The sequence below is a fragment of the Ursus arctos genome, unplaced genomic scaffold (assembly GCF_023065955.2).
Source record: "Ursus arctos isolate Adak ecotype North America unplaced genomic scaffold, UrsArc2.0 scaffold_20, whole genome shotgun sequence".
Classification (NCBI taxonomy): Eukaryota; Metazoa; Chordata; class Mammalia; order Carnivora; family Ursidae; genus Ursus; species Ursus arctos.
In genome coordinates this window covers 27,603,980-27,622,729 of record NW_026622875.1, presented here as the reverse complement: position 1 = coordinate 27,622,729, position 18,750 = coordinate 27,603,980, and positions in this window count along the sequence as shown.

The window sequence follows — 18,750 nt, the reverse complement described above, 5'->3', positions numbered from 1 at the left end:
GGGGGCTGCGGAGGCTGACAGCCCTTCTCTCTTTCCCTCCTTTCCTTTCTGTCTCCCTCTCCTCCCTCCCTTCCTCCCTTCCTCCCTTCCTCCCTTCCTCCCTTCCTCCCTCCCTTCCTCCCTTCCTCCCTCCCTCCCTCCCTCCCTTCCTCCTTCCCTTCCCTTCCCTTCCCTTCCTTCCTTCCTTCCTTCCTTCCTTCCTTCCTTCCTTCCTTCCTTCCTTCCTTCCTTCCCTCCTGCCTTTCTGCCTTCCTCCCAGCACGTCTATATTCATCTCACAAATATTTACTAGACAACTACTATGTGCCAAGCAGCGTGGACTGGGGACACAGTGGTGAATGAGACACAGATGGTCTCTGCTGTCATGTGTCCTGTAGTCTAGGGTGGCAGAAGATACCAAACAATCACAAATGATTCCCTGCAATTTGAACCTAGTCCAGGGGCTCTGAATGCACCTAACAGAGGACTTGACAGGACTTGGAGGGACAGGGAGGACTTCACTGAGGACAGTGCAGTTAGGATGAGACAGGGAAGCTGGGAAGTTCACCAGGGAAGAGCATTCCAAGCGGGGGGGTTGGAGGAAGTGGAGAGCTCGATGACTTTGAGAAACAGGGTAGTAAGTGTGATCTGAGCAGGACGGGGTAGGGAGTGATGGGCTGAGGCAGGATTCAGGTCAGCCCGGGCTGGGGATCTGGGTTGACGATCCGGGGCTCTATCCTCAGAGCCCTTCTTAGGCAGAGATAGGTGGAGGATTGGTCCCCAGGCGCCCAGCAGGACTTGTGAGATTCTGCTCATGGAGTGTTCTGATCCCCCCACCAGCAGTCATACCACGTAAGGTCAGGGAGCTCTAGAAGGCTGGCTTCTAGGCGTTATCCTGCCCAGACCCACCATGGCTGACTCTGGCAGGTGCTTTCTCTTCCCCTCACTGTTTCTAAGGATGAACAATCGTAGTGCCTGTCAGGGAGACTTTTGCTTTTTTAAATGGACAGTCCAGGCCTAGACGGAGGCTGCTCACTGCCCCCCCCCCCAAGCCAGAAAACCCTGGGGTCACAGTAACATAGCAGCCTGTTCGTTGTGACATGGCACCTTATGCTAGGAATGGGAAAATCCCAAAGAAGAATCAAGAAGTTCACAGATACTGTGATACAGTGGAAGGAGTCCAGGCTTTGGAGACAGAAAGACTTGGACGTGCACTCTGGATCTGCCACTAGCCGTGTGGCTTTGCACAAATCACTTGGCCTCTGTGAGCCTCATGTGCTCATCTGTAACTACTGCAACAAGCTACCCTCATCCTGTTGTACCAGGATCACTGATGGGGTTTGTGAGATGTTCAGCACAGCGGAAGTCGTGCTTCAGTATTTGGCCGAGGTAGGAAATGTTTAAACCTTCCTAGAGAGGTGGATTTCACTTGTATTCTGAAAAAGGAGAAGCCTCATCTGCCATCAGTGCGCTATAACAGTGCTTTGGGAGTCAAGCTGTCACTGCTAGGACACCCTACCTTTTGTCTGTCGGCACGGCGGCTGGACCCCATCTGCCTTGATCTGTCCGGCAGTGGGCTGTGGAACGCTGCCTGGCCCAGAGTGAGCACTCGGTTTCTGCTAGCTGTGATCTAGTACAGCTGGAAATCCTCAAGGGGCACAGACAGCTAGGGGAACACAAAGATGCCCAGATCCAGCGGATCAGATCCCGGGGGCACACATACCCCACGTCTGCCCACAGACAGAATGTGCAGATGCCCATCCAAGGGAAGCCCACTGGTGGCCTGTGTGGTAGGGCTCACCTGAGTTATTTCAGCCTCACCGCAGCCAAGGGAACGAAATTGCTCTGTACATTCAAATGAGCAGGGTTTTGAGATGGAGCATGGAGGGGGAGGCCGGGGAGAGAGGGATGGTGTGCGGAGAGGCAGGAAGCTGGACCCAAGAGGTCAAAGCCTCTTCTAAACAGGGCAGATAGCGTCTTTTAAGCTTTCTGATGGCTGGGCCTGCGGTGTAGACCCACCCACCTCTGACTCTTCAGTGGAAGGTGTTTTGCTAGCAGCACCAGATGTGACAGGTGTTTGGAGATGATCAAAGAAAGGGGGCTATGTCCCACATCTGACTTAAGGTGCCACTGGCCACACTCAGAGGCAAGAGATGAGAGAGGTGGAATTCAGCTGGAGCAGGAATTAGAGCCAGTAGATCAGGAGAGAAGGAAGAGACCCGAGGCCGCTGGAAGATACCATCATAAGATAGGTGTTGGAGCCATTGCAATGGCTGGGGGTGCAGGACCCTCTGGGTGGGCAACTTCCAGATGCTAAGCAGCAGAAATATGAGCACTTATGTCCAGCTCTCTTTAAAATAATATCCCCACCTGCTAAGGGAGGCTGGAGGGAGGGGTGCGGGAATTGTGTGGGTCTGGTAAGGGAAGGCTCGGTGAAAAGTGGATGTGGGGCAGAGGGACAGCTGTGTTGTGGTCCGCTTGAAGGCAGTGTGGGGTATATCTCGAGGGAAGTCCTCCAGGAACTTTCTCTGCAGTTCATCAAGAGATTTCCCCACACCGATTATATTTAAGAGGAGTCTCTGAGTGGCCCTCAGATGATTGGTCCCTATAATCTTTCTTCCAAGGAGGAAGCTACCCCTTAACTCTGTGATTGACACACAAGGACTCTGGACGGCAGGGGATTTAAGGAGGAGATCTATTGCTTTTGAAGAAAAGGTGGCCATCTGGATAGTGCAGGTGCAAGGTAGCCGGGCTGCAAAGTGGCAGATGGTGGTCCTCTGAAGACAAATTAGGGAACCCACAGGATGACAGATGGGCAGATGCTGGGTCATTGTGAAAGGAGTTTGCCCAGGTGAAACAGATTTTTTTTTCTATTTAAATTTGAGCTGAGCAGAAGGATTTCATCACTATTTATTAACTGCCTTTCAAACTTTGTCCACAAACACAGTTGGAATCTTTCTGCGGCAGATTAGCTTGGAAAACATCTCAAGCAATAAAAAGAAGAGAAAGGAGACCTATCGACCCTTACCTGCAATTGCAAAAGGTAAAAGAGCTCTGAAAACGTTTAAGTTAAGTTCTTATTTGTAAGTATCTCTACATCCAGTGTGGGGCTTGAACTTAAAACCCCGAGATCAGTGGTTGCATGCTCTCCCAATTGAGCCAGCCAGCCACCCCTGAAAGCTTTAAGGTTTTAAAAAAGTCATGCGGCCGCACAACCTGACCTGAGTTGACCTGAAGTTCTTTGTCATCTTTATCCCATGTAGTGGAAATGTTTTGGTGCAGAAACACGGATGCATTTGACTACTGAGTACTGCCTGCCGACTCCACTGGGGCTTATACAACGTGGCTAATGTGCACTCGATTGCCTACCTAGAGTCCGAAACGTTTAGGATTCTGAAACACACTGGGCCCCTGGCGTTCTGGCATGGGTCTGCCCCCCCCGCCAGGGACCATTGAAAATGAATGTTCGGAAGGCTGCCTGATGGTGAGTCTCTGCCTGTGCTGCAGAGGTGCAAGTAAGAGCCCCAGATGCTCCAAGGAAAGCTGCAGCTCTTTGTGTGGGTACGCCTGGGGAGGGGGGGCTGGGGTAGGCCTGGGGAGGGGGGAGCTGGGGTACGCCTGGGGAGGGGGGGCTGGGGTACGCCTGGGGAGGGGGGGCCTGGGGTACGCCTGGGGAGGGGGGCCTGGGTACGCCTGGGGGGGGGCTGGGTACGCCTGGGGAGGGGGGGGCTGGGTATGCCTGGGGAGGGGGGGCTGGGGTACGCCTGGGGGGGGCGCTGGGTATGCCTGGGGAGGGGGGGCTGGGGTACGCCTGGGGAGGGGGGGGCTGGGTATGCCTGGGGAGGGGGGGGCTGGTATGCCTGGGGAGGGGGGGCTGGGGTACGCCTGGGGAGGGGGGGGCTGGTATGCCTGGGGAGGGGGGGGGCTGGGGTACGCCTGGGGAGGGGGGAGCTGGGGTACGCCTGGGGAGGGGGAGCTGGGGTATGCCTGGGGAGGGGGGGGCTGGGTATGCCTGGGGAGGGGGGGGCTGGGGTATGCCTGGGGAGGGGGGAGCTGGGGTACGCCTGGGGAGGGGGGGCTGGGTATGCCTGGGGAGGGGGGAGCTGGGGTATGCCTGGGGAGGGGGGGGCTGGGGTACGCCTGGGGAGGTGGGGGGGCTGGGGTACGCCTGGGGAGGGGGGAACTGGGGTACGCCTGGGGAGGGGGGGCTGGGGTACGCCTGGGGAGGTGGGGGGGCTGGGGTACGCCTGGGGAGGGGGGGCTGGGGTATGCCTGGGGAGGGAGAGTGGGGAGTACACGTCCAGGCTGGTTCCACTGGACTTAGGATGTGAAATGAATGAAGAAGGAGAAAAGCCCTAAGGAAAGCCATCCTCCTGGATGAAATGATACTTTGAAACAGAGCCAATAATGAAAACATTTTTGATGGCAATCTTTGTAAAGGACCCATTCAATTAGGCCCACCTGCAAAGCCACTCCCCCTCTTTTCAAAACACATTTCAGAATCCTGGGGTGTGACTTTGCTGTCAGTTGGCTCACTTTTCTTGTCTCTATCAGGCGGGTCCCAGTCCCGTAGCCCCTGCAGAGTCCCTTGCAGGGGAGCAACGAAGAGGAGGGCTGAGGTGGGAGGAAATGGAGCCGGGAGGATGGACCTAAGGAGATTCCTGGGTCCCCACTCTCCCTGAGCTTCCCTAGACAAGCTGCAGCAGCAGCACACGGACGTGCTGGTGTCGCCCAGGACGCAGCACCAGGTAAGAGAAGGGGTGGCTGCGGAGGAGGGGTGAAGCCAGGGGGCCCTGTTGGCTCACAGCCTCAGAGCAGCCTGATGGGCTAGGCTACATAAGCCAATACCCGGACACGCGCCCACAGACTTCTCATAATAAAGGAGCAAACATTTCTGGGACAATTTTTAAAAAACAGCTTCATTTAAAAAGAATGTCTCATGTGCGATTTACGCAGAGAACCCTAAGTGACTTGCATCTTTAATAATGGTTTTGCCACGGATACAGAGGTGGATTTTTAGTGATTTTTTGCGGATGTCACCAACAATAGAAGACCTTGGGTGAGGCTCCAGATCAGGGATTCTGTGGAGCCACCGTGAGCGTTCATTTCCGAGCACTTCCTATAACAAAGAGTGCAGGAGCTGGCCCTGCCAGGTCTCCCACTGAGGGCAGCACCTGTTAGGGAGGAAAGGCTAAGCCTGGGTGGGGGACCTGAGTCCTCCTCACAGATACAAAGAACTTTGAAAAAAAGGACTCAAGGACGGGGAGCAATGGGCGGAGTCCCCACAGTCACCTTCAGTCTGACTCCACCGAAGAAAGAATGCCACTAATGATAGAATGGGCTGTGGCAGGGGTGCTCCTCGTTACTGGGGCCACTCCTTGACAGGCATGCTGCAGAGGGGCTTCGCGCAGCAGAGGGGCTTCGCGCAGCAGATGGGGGATCAAAACAGATAAGGTATTCTCATCAGGAAGGGGGGGGTAGATTCCAAATCTGAGGGTGGAGGAGGCAGAAAATTACTGTTGTCTTCCAGAGCCACTGCTCTGTCCCTCCTCAGATCTGAGACCCAGTGTAGCGGAAGCCAGTGGGCAAGCGTGTGCCTCCCGCTCTTGGGGAGGACAGGTTGAGGACCTCTGGACTGACCCTCCCACCTCGGGTACTGGGAGCAACAACAAATCCTTGGGTAACTGTAATGGACTAGAGAAATATTGAGCCAGAGCTTTCTAGGAGGATTTCAGCCCAGAAACACCAGCTGAGCTCACGTTGGCGAAAAGCAGACTTTCTAAGGCGGCTGTTCTCCTTGCAAGCAGGTCCCCAGAGCACCTGAAACCACCTCGCCGGGTTGCGGGGCTGCTTCTGGGTTGTAGGTGATAGACTACAAAAGACTGCGGTGTCAGCAAGTATTTAAAACCAGGAGAAATGCGGAACTATCTCGTTTATGTCTATCTCTCCCTGCCTGTCTCCATGCCCAGCACAATCCAACAGAACTTTCTGCAGTGATGGAAATGTTCTCTGCGATCCGGACTAATAGCAATGAGCCACAGGTGGCTATTAAGCACTTGCCATGTGGCTAGTGTGACTGAGAGACTGAATTCTTTATTTTAGTTAATTTTTACTGGTGTAATTTAGCCGCATGCAGCCAAAGTCCACTATATTGTCCAGCACAGCACTAGACTATTCTTTGAGAGCTGTCACTGTATTTTAAAAAAATCTTTGTATCTCCAGCTCCTTGTATAATGCCCATAAGCAGAGATTTGATGAATAAGCAATGGCCAAAGGTGAGGAAGTTCTGGAAGTTTCTAGAGAGGGCATGGCTGAAATCTGAACACTAAAGGGCTCTTTTCGGTAGATGAATGGATACAGAAAATCACAGGGAATTGTTGGCTGGTTCGTCTGCAGTTTTGTTCTCCTCAGTGGCCTTGGGAATTCCTGCCATTTTAACCCCAGTTCGATGCATTTTGACAAATGTACACAAATGTGTAACCACCATGAAAATCAAGATACAGAACATTTTCATCACCACAAAAAGTCCCCTTGTAGCCGGGGTTGGTTTCACGGGTGTGCAAGCAGCGCGGTCCCGGGGCACTCGTGCTCGGTGGGGCCCCACACTTGCTTGACCACTCGGCTGCCGCTGCCTTGAAATTCTTACTTTGTGAACAAGGGGCTCCCTGTTTTCATTTTGCACTGGGCCCCGAAAATTACGTAGCCTGTGCTACTAGTACTCCTTTTCACCATCCCAACCCCAGGCAACCACTGATCTGCTTTGCTGCTGTAGGTTAAATTAGCCTTTTTTAGAGTTCCGTATAAAATGGACTTGTAAAGTATGAGGTACTCCTTCAAGTGTGACTTCTTTTAGGATGGTGCTCTTGCGACCCGCGCCGGGGGCGGGGGGCGTTAATAGTAGTCTGTCCCTTTTTTATTACCGAGGAGTAGTCTGTTGTGTGGATACACCGCGGGACTTTATCCGTCCACTTGCGGATGCACATTTAGGTTGGTTACAGTATTTGTCTATTACGAACAAAGGTGTTATAAACTCGTGTGTACAAGTCTTTGTGTGGACATAGGTTTTCATTTCTCTTGGGCGACTACCTGAGGATGGGATGGCTGGGTTGTAGAACAAGTGTATGGCTAACTTCCAGAAACTCTCAAATTGTTTTCTTGAGTGTTTGTTCCATTGAACATTCCTACCAGCGAGGTATGAGTCCCAGACGCTCCACATTTTTGTTAGCGCCTTGTACGGTCCGTCTGCTTAATTTGAGCCATTTATAAGGGCAGGCTCCAGGTCTTATGGTTTTACTCTGCATTTCCTGGGTATAATGATGAAGAGCATCACTTCATGGTTTTCAACCATTTGTATGTCTTCTTTTGTGGTTTCTGTCCAAATGTTTGCCCATATTCGTGCGTTTCCTTATTATTGAGTGTTAAGATATATTCCGGATGTAGGTCCTTTGTCAGACGTGTGTGTGTATTAATCAGACATATTTTCTCCCATTCTGTGGATTGCCTTGTCAATTTTCTAGTGTCTTTAAAAAATAGAAGTATTTTTAACTTTGATGAAGTGCAATTTAATATCTTCAATTTTTATGGTTTTTGCTTTTGGTATCCTATCTAAGAAATTTCACTTACCCCAAGTTTACAAAAATTTGCTCCTAAGTTTTCTTTTGGAAGTTTTGTAGTTATTCTTTATCTTAGGTCTATGATACATTTTGAGTCAGTTTTTATGTATCATATGAGATAAGAGCAAAGGTTCTTTTGCCCACCCTCCTTCTCTCCCTCCCCTCCTTCCTTCTTCTTCTTTTTTCCCCTCCCTTCCTCCCTCCCTTCTTCCCTCCCTCCCAATCTTCCTTCCTTCCTCCCTTCCTTCCTTCCTTCCTTCCTTCCTTCCTTCCTCTATCATATCCAGATGTTCCAGCACCATTTTTCCAAAAACTTTTCTTCCACCATTGAATTACCTTTTCACTTCCATCAAAAAACAATTGCCACGTATGTGTGGATCCATTTCTGGATTCTCTGTCTTGTCCCACTGATTTATATGTTCTATCCTTATGCTAATACCACCGTGTCTTGATAAATTATAGTATTTAGTAAGTCTTGAAATCCAGTAGGGTAAGTACTCCACATTTGTTGTTTATAAGATTGTCTTAACTGTTTCAGGTCCTTTGCAGTCTTGTTTAAATTGTAGAATCACACTGACTCTGTAGATCAATCTGGGGAGAGTTGAATTCTTAACAATACTGAGTCTTCCAATTCATGTGCTCCCTCTCCATTTATTTATCTTTAATTTTTGTCATTAACGTTTTGTGATTCTCAGTGCATAAGTCTTGCACATTTTGGGGGCTATATTTATCCCTAAATATATAATGCTTTTTTGATGGTATTGTAAATAGTATTATAAAATTTCCTTTCTAATTATTTATTGCTACAATATAGAAATACATTTGATTTTTGTATATTGACTTTGAATTGTGTGATCTAGAACTTATTACTTCTAGGAGCATTTTGTAGACTCACTGGGATTTTCTATGCACACAATCATGTCATCGGAGGATAAGTACAGTTCTACTTTTAAAAATTTTTTATGAATTTTGTATTATGGTAAAATACATATAACATAAAATTTACCATTTTAATCATTAAGTGTGCATTCCTGTGCCGTTAAGTACATTCACATTGCTGTGCAACCATTACCACCATCCATCTCCAGAACTTTTCTATCTTGCTCAACGGAAACTCTCTAGCATTAAACAATGTAGTTTTACTTCTTACTTTCCAATCTGTCTGCCTTTTATTTGTTCTGTCACTGGCTAGGACCTCCTGTACAATGCTGGACAGAAATGGCGAGAGCTGACATTTTTGCCTTGTCCCTGATCTCAGGTAGAAAGCAGTCCATCTTTTACCACTAGCTATGGAGTTAGCTGTAGGGTTTTCATTGGTGCCATTTATAAGTTGAGGAATTCCTCTCTGTTCTTAGTTGAGTGCTTCTACCATGAATACATGTAGAATTTCGTCAAATGTTTTTTATTTTTTGCTTTTTTCTCCATTTTTTTCATTTCCTGAGATGATCATATAGTTTTTCTCTTTTATGCTGTTAAAATGGTGAATTGTACTCGTTGATTTTTTGCGGGGGGAGGGGCAGAGGAGGAGGGAGGTGGGGGGTAGGGGGAAAGAATCTCAAGCAGACTCCCCGCTGAGCATGGAGTCCAACAAGGGGCTCAATCTCAGGACCCTAAACCAAGAGCTGGATGCTCAACCAGCTGCACCACCCAGACGCCCCTGTATTGGTTGATTTTCTTCTTTTTATTTAAAATATTTAAATATTTAAAATATTTACTATTTAAAGCACTTTTGTTCCCTTATGTAAGTATAAGATTCCATCAGAGTCTTTTTTCTCCAGCTTGAAAAAGTTCTATTTATATTTATAAAATTTTTCCATTTGTATTTGTAAGAAATATTATTTTGTAGAACAGGTCTATCTATAATGAATTCTTTCAGCTTTGTTGTCTGAAAAACACCTTTACTCCATTTTCAGTTTTGAAGCATATTTTCATTTCTTATAGAATTCTAGATTAATTTGTTTTTCCTTTCAGCATTTTATTTTATTTTTAAAGATTTATTTATTTATTAGAGGGAGAGAGTGGGGTGAGTGGCCAGGGGAGAGAGAGAGAAGCAGACCGGGGCCCCTACACGGGGCTCAGTCTCATGACCCTGAGATCATGACCTGAGCCAAAGTCAAGAGTTGGAGGCTTGGGGCGCCTGGGTGGCACAGTGGTTAAGCGTCTGCCTTCGGCTTAGGGCGTGATCCCGGCATTATGGGATTGAGCCCCACGTCAGGCTCCTCCGCTATGAGCCTGCTTCTTTCTCTCCCACTCCCCCTGCTTGTGTTCCCTCTCTCGCTGGCTGTCTCTATCTCTGTCTAATAAATAAATAAAATCTTTAAAAAAAAAAAAAAGAGTTGGAGGCTTAACTGCCTGAGCCACCCAGACGCCCCTCCTTTCAGCATTTTAAAGATGCCACTGCATTGTGTTCTTGCTCGCATTTTTCCTGATGCTAAATCTATGGTAATTCTCATTTTGTTTCCTTAATGACGTGTGTCTCTTTTTTTGTCTGCTAACTTGAAGTTTTTCTCCTTATCCTTGGTTTTCAGCAATGTGCCCTCAGGTAGTTTTATTTGTGTATACCATTCTTGGGATTAGTTGAGTTTATTAGATACCTGGTTTGAAAATTTTATCAAATTTGGAAACATTTCAGACATTATTTCTCCAAGTATTTTTCTGCTCCCCACGCCCTTATGCATATGCTCAGCTACTTGACATGTTTCCGTGGTTCACTCATGGTTTCCATGATTCCAGGTTCTATTAATTTTTTTCACTTTTTTTTTCTCTATATGTCCATTTAGAAAATTTCTATTGTTATATCTTCAAATTCATTTGTCTTTTCTTCTGCTGTGTTTATTCTGCTGGTAATTCCATCCACTAAACTTTTCATTTCAGATACTGTATTTTTTATCCCTGGAGTTTCTGTTTTCTTTTATATCTTCTATTTCTTTTCTCTGAATTTCTATTTCTATTAATATATTTATAATACTGCTTTAAGACGCCTATTTGTTTGTTTCAAAATCTCTGTCATTTCTGGGTATGTTTCTATTTGACTGATTTTTTTCCTAGTTATGGATCATGTTTTCCTGCATCTTTGTATGTCTAGTAATTTTTTATTGGGTTTTAGGCATTGTCACAGTTACCTTTTTGAGTGGATGGTTTTTGTTTTTCTCTTTAAAGAATATGGTACTTTGTTTTGGAACTTAGGATCACTTAAGGAACTTAGGATCAGCTCAGTTTTTTGAAGGTTTGCTTTTAAACTTTGTTAAGGCAAATCTTGTTAAGGCAGCCCTACTATAGATTTTAGCCCTACTACTAAGATGTAACCCTTCGAGTTTACTAAGCGCCCCAGCTGTCCAATGAAACCCCTCCTCTTTGGCTGGATCCCTGCTATCTCACAGCCATGTGTAAACTTTGGAGGTTGTTCTGCACAGATTCCCAGTGCTTCTTCCATAGCCTCTTGGAGTTTTACCCTGAGCATACACTGAAATTGACAACAATAGAATCAAGGAGACCCCTATGTGAATTTCTGGAATTCTTTCTCTGCATAGTGCTTTCCTATCCAGTACTCTATCCCATAGATTCCAGCTGCTTCTGCCTCTCTGAACTCTGATCTTGGCTTCACTTGGCAAAATTTTAATGCTATGCTCGTGTTTTTTCTTCCACGCCACTGTCTGGAAAAGTGGCTCCTGGCAGAAAGCCAGAGCAACTGTAAGGCTCGATCATAGTCCTGCCTTGTTTATTGTCCAGTACTTGGAAACAGCTGTTTCATATATTTTGTCCAATTTTCTCATTTTTTTATAGTGGGAAGACAAGTCTGGTACTGGTTACTGTAACGTGACTAGAAGAGAAAGATTTTTCTTTTTTTAAAGATTACATTCTCAGCAGTAGTGACTCTAAATATTTTTCATAGAGCCACATACCAAGGGACGTGGGGAACTGGAAAGGACTTTGTAGAATCTGAGGTGTGGAGATCTGACAGTGGTTGTAGAAGTGAAAGCAGGATGGAGGAAAGCAGGAAAGAGATCTCCGCAGAAAATCTGACAGTTCAGGCTAGAATAATTATAATTTCTGCTGTGTGGGCTGAGAATAGGATGGGAAAAGAATTTGAGTATTTTCTATTTAAACATTATTTGCTTCTTTTTGAAGCAGGGAACCCAATATGAGATGGACCAGGGCCTTTTCTTCTAAGAACTGGGTCTCAGTCTTGGTTAGGTATTAGAATATCGAGAGAGCTTTTACAAATCCTGATGCTTAGGCTGTAGTGAAAAAGTCCATCAGTCTCTGGAGTGGGCCCAGGCATCTGTATTTTTTAAAGCTCCTTAGGTAATTTCAGTGTGTTGCCAAGGTTGAAAACCACTGCTCCAGTGTGCTGCACAGCCAGCCTGGGGGCTGTCGATCTTTCTCCTTGGGGAGCTGTAGCAAGTGCTCTCACTGTATCACTATCAGATGTGTATCTCACCTACTTACCAACACCTTCTTTTATTTTCCTGAGCATCTTCTCACCTTATCCTTGTTCTACTCAGAATCTCAGTTGGTGACTGTTCAAGGTCTTCTGCTTATACTTCCTGGACACAATCCTCCTTCCAGGTGATGAAAAAGACCCTGGAAGTCCCTTCCTATCTATGGGGGAAGCATGGGCTTGTCTCCTGTGAACAGAACCCACAGCCTTTCTGTGATGAAAAGTGCCATGGGTCAGAGTTCTTGCCTTGCCACCAACTCCCACAGTGACCTGGGTCAGTTGCTTCTCTTGTATGCACCCAATTTCCCCACCTGTAAAATTAGGGGACCAAGCTGCATGGTCCTCTATTTCTGACAGTCTGGACAAGTGAAGGCAGCCCTGCGTTCCTTTAAGAAGGCTCCAGAGCTAGGCTCTAAGACTTCCCCTCGGAGATGTGTGAGGTCTGGTGGGTGTTGCCTCTGACCTCCCCTACCGAGTGTGCCCAACTGTGAGGGGCAGGTTGGAAATGGAGAACTTTGGGGCTGAGAAGATGTCAGGTGGCTTGTTAGATGTGTCACAAAGTATTCGGTCGAATTAGACATTAGCATGGCCTTTTCTTTCTTTTCCTTTAAAACTGAGAAAAATGGCTACTTTGAAAGAGTTATATTAGGGGCACACTAAATGTCTATTTTGAAAGAGACCACTTGGTACTCCCACTGGTGGTGTGGGAAGAGAAAGACCTCTTCTCTCTGGGCTGAGGGTGTTGTGTGCCAAGGAGAATCCTAGGCATTGGGTCAGGTGAGGGTGAACAGCCAGATGGAGGATGCCCAAGAGGACCCTGTCCTTGGAGGATATCTGGAACCAGGAGAAGCCAGCATCACTCTGCAGAAGGGCGGAGCCTGGGAACTCTCCAAGGAGATGCATGGAGCAGGAGTGGAGGAGAGATCCTGCTCATGGAATAAAGGGCCAGTGGGAGAGCCAGGTCTTCAGGTGGGGGGGCCTGCAACAGGGCTCTGGCAGGGCTCAGCTCAGCCACCAGCAGAGAGATGCCCTCACAAGAACATTGGGCAGAAGGGGCAGCACTGCTGTGGCCGAGGATGAGTGAGGAGACTGTCTGGAAGCTTCTCTCAGGCTTGGCTCCAGAGCCCACAAAAGACGGCACCCTGATGTTTATAGGGAGTAGACCTTCAGAGAGAACAGATTCCCTGCATTGAGAGGGCAAGGGCTGGGGTAGAACAAGAAGTGGTCCTTCCTTTGCAACTAGAGGGCTGCCAAGACGAGTCACGAGGGCTGCTCCTCACAGCACTTGCTCTGCAGCATACAGGGATACTTCACAGAACAGGGCAAAGAGCTGATTACGAGAGCAAAATGTACAGGACTAGTGCCCCTGGTATATTCACGGAACCTCTGCTGTGATTATCATCATGGCTAATGATCCATCGTGGGAATGTTTTCAAGAACTGTGGCCCAATTTACATGGATCCTTCGGTTCACTTCTGCTTGGTAACTAGGGTACCATTGTCCAGGCCTGCACTTTATGTTTGTGGGGCCCAGGCCAAGCATGCAAAAGGAGGCCTACCTACTTAAACATTATAAATTCAGCCAACAACCAAATGTCATAGCCATGTGAATTAATATTGCAAAACGCTCCTTAGCCACCATACCTGTACAACTACTGCGGATGCAGCACTAATTAATGACAGCACCTGGACGCACACACTGAACACAAAGAAGTGAGAAAGTGGCTGCTCAGCACTCCTGGGAGATCCTTTCTGTTACGCAAGCATCTATTGTATTCACGCTCTCTGAGAGGAAGGAGCGGGTAAGTCCATAGTCTCTCTTGACCGAAGCACACTGCCTGCCGCCCGCGCCTCACCTTCACAGCCATCAGCAGGCACCTTTGTGTTGAGGCCACAGAGCAAAAGGTGGAATTGGTTTTATTGGGCTCCCGGTGGTGCTCACCCAGACGGTGGATGTTTAGGTTTTGGGTTTGTAATGCGTGGGTGCTTGACAGCACGGGGTCTCCACGTTGGGTCAGCTTTATTTTATTTTGGACTTTAGGTACAAGCTCAGCAAACTCCTCATTTCATGATACAGCACAACCTCCGGTGTTTCCAAGGGCCTCTTAACACTGAATGTGAAATCCGGGGTTAGTTTTGCAGAGAACTATCGAATTAGACTATATGATGGTTTGCATCTATTTAGAGAAAGCCAACTTAAAATTAGTTTAATATATATTCAGTTTAACTCTTGGATTTTTTAAATCAAAACCAGTTTCAGGTTTTTTCTTTAATATCAGATATTAGGTGATCGAGAATCAGAAAGATTAATACCGTTCGATGTAGATAAGCGTTTATAGAGGTAGGTGTCTAGGTCCCCCTGGGGAGAATAGAGGGAACTAAGGAGAAGGTGCCAGACTTGTGGGCTGGGCTGCCTACGTGTGGGGAGCATGTGGTGCAGCTCACCCTGTACGGCCATCACTGGCTTATCCACTGCGGCGATCCTGGCAGCCAGCCACTTCTTGCCTCCCTGGCCAGCACTGGCAGGCCTTCCAATCCCTGTATTTCCTGCCCCCAGCTGTCCATTCAGCCATTGAGGCTGGCACCATTCGAGCCTTGACAAGGTTTTTGGTGTCTCCTCAACCCCCCCAGGGGCCTGCCTATGCCCTGAGTGCCCACCTTCCCAATCTCATCCCTACTGTCTCTCCTAGAGGCCAAGCTCTGCTTGTGGAAACTCTCCCTTGGCTGGCAATCACAGTAGTGGACAATGTCCCTGTGAGTGAGAGCACTACCGCAAGCTGGACTTGGCTGGCAGCTATGGGGTGTGCAGCTCACCTTCCCTTCAGGAGGGAGCCAGTCGATAGGAGCTTCCAGCTGCAGTGCCCTCAGGATCTGTGCCTGAGTTTGAGCCATGGCCACACTCTCCCAGGCAGCAACAACCAATGGCTGTGTCCAACAGGGGCATTAGGGCCTGACAGTTTCTGCCCAATGCAGGACTCCTTTGATAGCCAGTCTTTGTTCTAGAGCTCCCAGTTGGGTTGGCCAAGATTTTCTTGGGGCTGTACAGCTCCAAGGCTCTTCCTACTTAATTCTCCTTCAACCCATCTCCTCTCGGAAGTGCACTGTGGTCTGAAGCCTCTCCCTGACAACTCCCACTCATTCCTCCCTGTCCTCCTTCATAATCATCTTCCCAAGTAAATCTCTCACTCTAACTCCATCTTGCCGTCTGTTTCCTGGAGGATCTGAACTGACAAAACTTGTGAGAAAGTGTTTGTTAGAAAAACGATGTGTGGCTTTTCAGCTGTAGGAAGAGAGGGTGAAAAATGGTTTGGGGTAGGGCCAACAGTGGCCTTCCCAGAGAAACTTGCCTAAAAGAGCATGGCTTGAGTAGAAATGAAATGAGGAAAGGTGTGGACCCCTTGGTTTCTGTGCTTGCCTGGATCTAACCTCTTTTCTGTACAGAGGATAGGAAGTTTGGGACCTAGGTCTGGTGCTCACCTCCTTCCTTTGCCATCCTCCCCACCGCTTCCAGGGGCTTTCAACAGGTAGGGTGAAACAGGGAAGAAACTGGCATTGGGACTCTCTTTTCGTTTGGCCAACTTTCCTACATATAAATTTATACCTGTTGTTAATTACTTGTGCAGATAGCTCTCAAATGCCCATCTTCCTCTCTAGAATGTAAGCCCTGTGAGCAAAGGGACCTGGTCTATCCCATTTGCAATATTGATTCCCTAGAACCAAAAATAGTGTCTGAAACATAATAGCTACTCAGTCATATTGGTTAATGAACACATGAGTGAATGAATAGAGGGAGGGCCATATTCTGGTGCTTCCAGCAGCTAAAAAAGCAAAGCAAGAAATAAAAGGTGGCTCAACATTTAGTATTCTAGCCAAAAATTAGACCTCCCACAGCCAGATTTCTATTGGATATGGTCCCTGGGGTGTATCTATTCACTCCCTCACTCCATCACTGAACAATTCCTCTCTCCCAAATAGTGGCCCCAGTGCTGGAGATGCCATTTCTATATTCTAGATGCTTTTTAAAAAATTCCTTTTAGGAGGTCTGTTTCCACACCCCTTGTACCCAGAGTTTCCCAGTATGCTAAAGCCTCTATCTGTGTTGGCCAATATGTTTAGGGTGCCCTGCAATTGCTCCCAACTCAGAAAAGCCTGTGAGATGACATTCCAAAGAGTACTCCTCCCATCTTCTTTCATTTAAATAATTACAAGTCTCTTCCTCCTGAAAGAAGTTCCCCATGGGGCAAAGTTCTTTGGAAGGTGATCCAAGCCTGGCTCTGCTGATGTGCACTCAGACTTTAAGAGCCATTCTCTATCAATTATCTCAGGTGCTGGACACACTAGCAAGTAATTATTTGTCTACATCACGGGGAAAAACAATAGCCACACTCAAGAGTTGAGTTTGACTCAAGACTCACTGGCTTTCACAGAGTGGAGGAGGGAGGACTCTGTCTATGCTTATCTTCATCAAGGACCAAAGGAGAGACAATGGCTTCAAAAGGCAGTAAATCCCAATGGCTGCTTGTTGCTGAGCAGGGGCTCCTTTAAAAAATAAGTTCAGCTCACTCTTACAGAGTTTATTAGATGTGCTCACGGAGGAGGCTGGGCTCTGGATAAAGTCCTGTGTTCCCTTCCTCCTTGGTCATCACAGGACACTAAGCCAATTAAAGGGAAGTTGCCAAACCAGGGACAAGTCCTTTCAACAAAAGAGTCTCTTTCTACCTCAGTCATTCACTTGCTCTGTCTTCCAGAAAACATATTATATAGAAGGAAATCTCTAAGATCAAGGTGGCAAAGAGTAGGTTTACTCAACCATTTATTCATTCAACAAACTTTCATGACATATGGACCATGTGCTTGGAAGTGTTCTAAGAGCTGAGGATGTGTCGACGAACAAAACAGACAGGATCCTCGCTCTCACAGAGCTTATGCTTTAATGGAGAGGAAAGACTATAAACAAGCTGCAAATCAATAAGAAAGATAATTTCCAACAGTAATGAGCTCCAGGAAGACAATGAAAGAGATGATGTGACAGAGGATGGGTTCTCTTTGGGTAGGGATGTGTGTTGGGGATAGGGTTGCTAATTTGGATTAGGGGTTAGGAACGAACTCACCAAGGATTTGCCATTTGAGCTAATACTTGAACCACCTCAAGAAGTCAACCCTAGAGGCTTTCTGGGTAGATGGAAGAACAAGAGCCAAGTTTCTAAGATGGGATGAGCTAGGTGTGTTTGAGGAGTCAAAAGAAAGTCCAAGTAGCTGAAGTGTAGTATACTGGAGGAAGAGGTAGAGGTCAGAGAAATAGGCTATGTGGCGAAAATAACCAACCCGCCATACTAATGAAAACTTCAGCAGTCTGTGCCCATTTGAATCTCTGGGCACCTGACACTAGCTGTGTGTTGGTGCAGGGATCATGGATTGGTCATAGGATATGGGACCTGACTGACTTCAGTCACTTCCACAGTCATGCATACACCCAGGTGTATTGAGAATCCCTCATTCTCACCAAACTTCTGGATGGCCTCTTCCATGTTTTACTCTTATCTTGGCCAAATCAACAGAAGTGTATTTGCAAACTCAGCATTCCAAACCAACTACAGAATTCCTATTTAAAAAATTCGTGTTTTATGAGAGGTAAGTATTCGTTCTCAGGGCTTTCCAGTGCTTTCTCTGACTTCCACATTAATTCTGTTGCTACCCAGCATTGGGCTACAGACCAAATCCAACTCAGAGTATTAGCACTGGAACTTCTTACTGATCAAGCCAGCGCTCTGCAGAGTTTTACAGCACCTCCACTCACTGACTTTCCCTAGTGATTGTTCCGACTCTTAATTTCTGTTGACTCTTAGAGTCAGAAGAGTCATTTGAGATTCACACTTCCCACCCAGTGAAGAAATCTCAGCACCAACATCCTTGTCAGGTGGTCATCCATCCTTGACTGGATTGTTCCTCTAATGGTAGGAACATTAGATGTTGTTCCTAACCTAATGTTGTTCAGGACATTAGGTCCATCTGAAGCAGTTGGTCCCTTTGTTGGGCAACTTTACTTATTGGAAAGTTCATCTACCTACTGAGTGGAAATTTATCTTCTGGTAACATGTATGTAGGGGACATTGGAAGAGAGTTATCTTGTAGTCTTAGAGTCCTCTCATCTCGGAATTACATAACCAATTCCTCACCTCTCCCTGATGAAGTTTCTAGATTGTTCTAAACTCTCAGATCTACTTGTATCAGTTAGGATTCTTTGGTAACCAATGACTGCAAATTCACATCAAATTGACTTAAGCCAAGAAGATAATTTGTTGGCTCCCGTAACTGAAAAATCCAAGAAAAGCTCCAGGACTGTCTTGGTCCAGCGTCTGTTTTCTCCCTGTCTGGACCACAGGCTCAGCTTTCCTTTGTGTTGGGGTCATTCTAGCATTCCAAGGGGTAGCCCTGGGAACTCCAGGTTCACAGCAGTTCACAAGTGATGCCCTGGTTGCCTGGTCCTGATAGCATTCCCACTGGTAACGCAGGGGATATGGGTCAGAGTCACTAGAACAAATGTACTGAGAATGAGGAGAGGTGTTCCCCTGAAGGTAAGTGCAGTATAACTACCTAGAGGGGAAAAAAAATGAATAGATGCCTGGGGGCAGAACAGTAGCACTCCAGCTGAACCACAGATTGAAAGTAACCAATATGTCCCCCTTTATCTGCTTGGGGTACACTTAAGGTCATATCT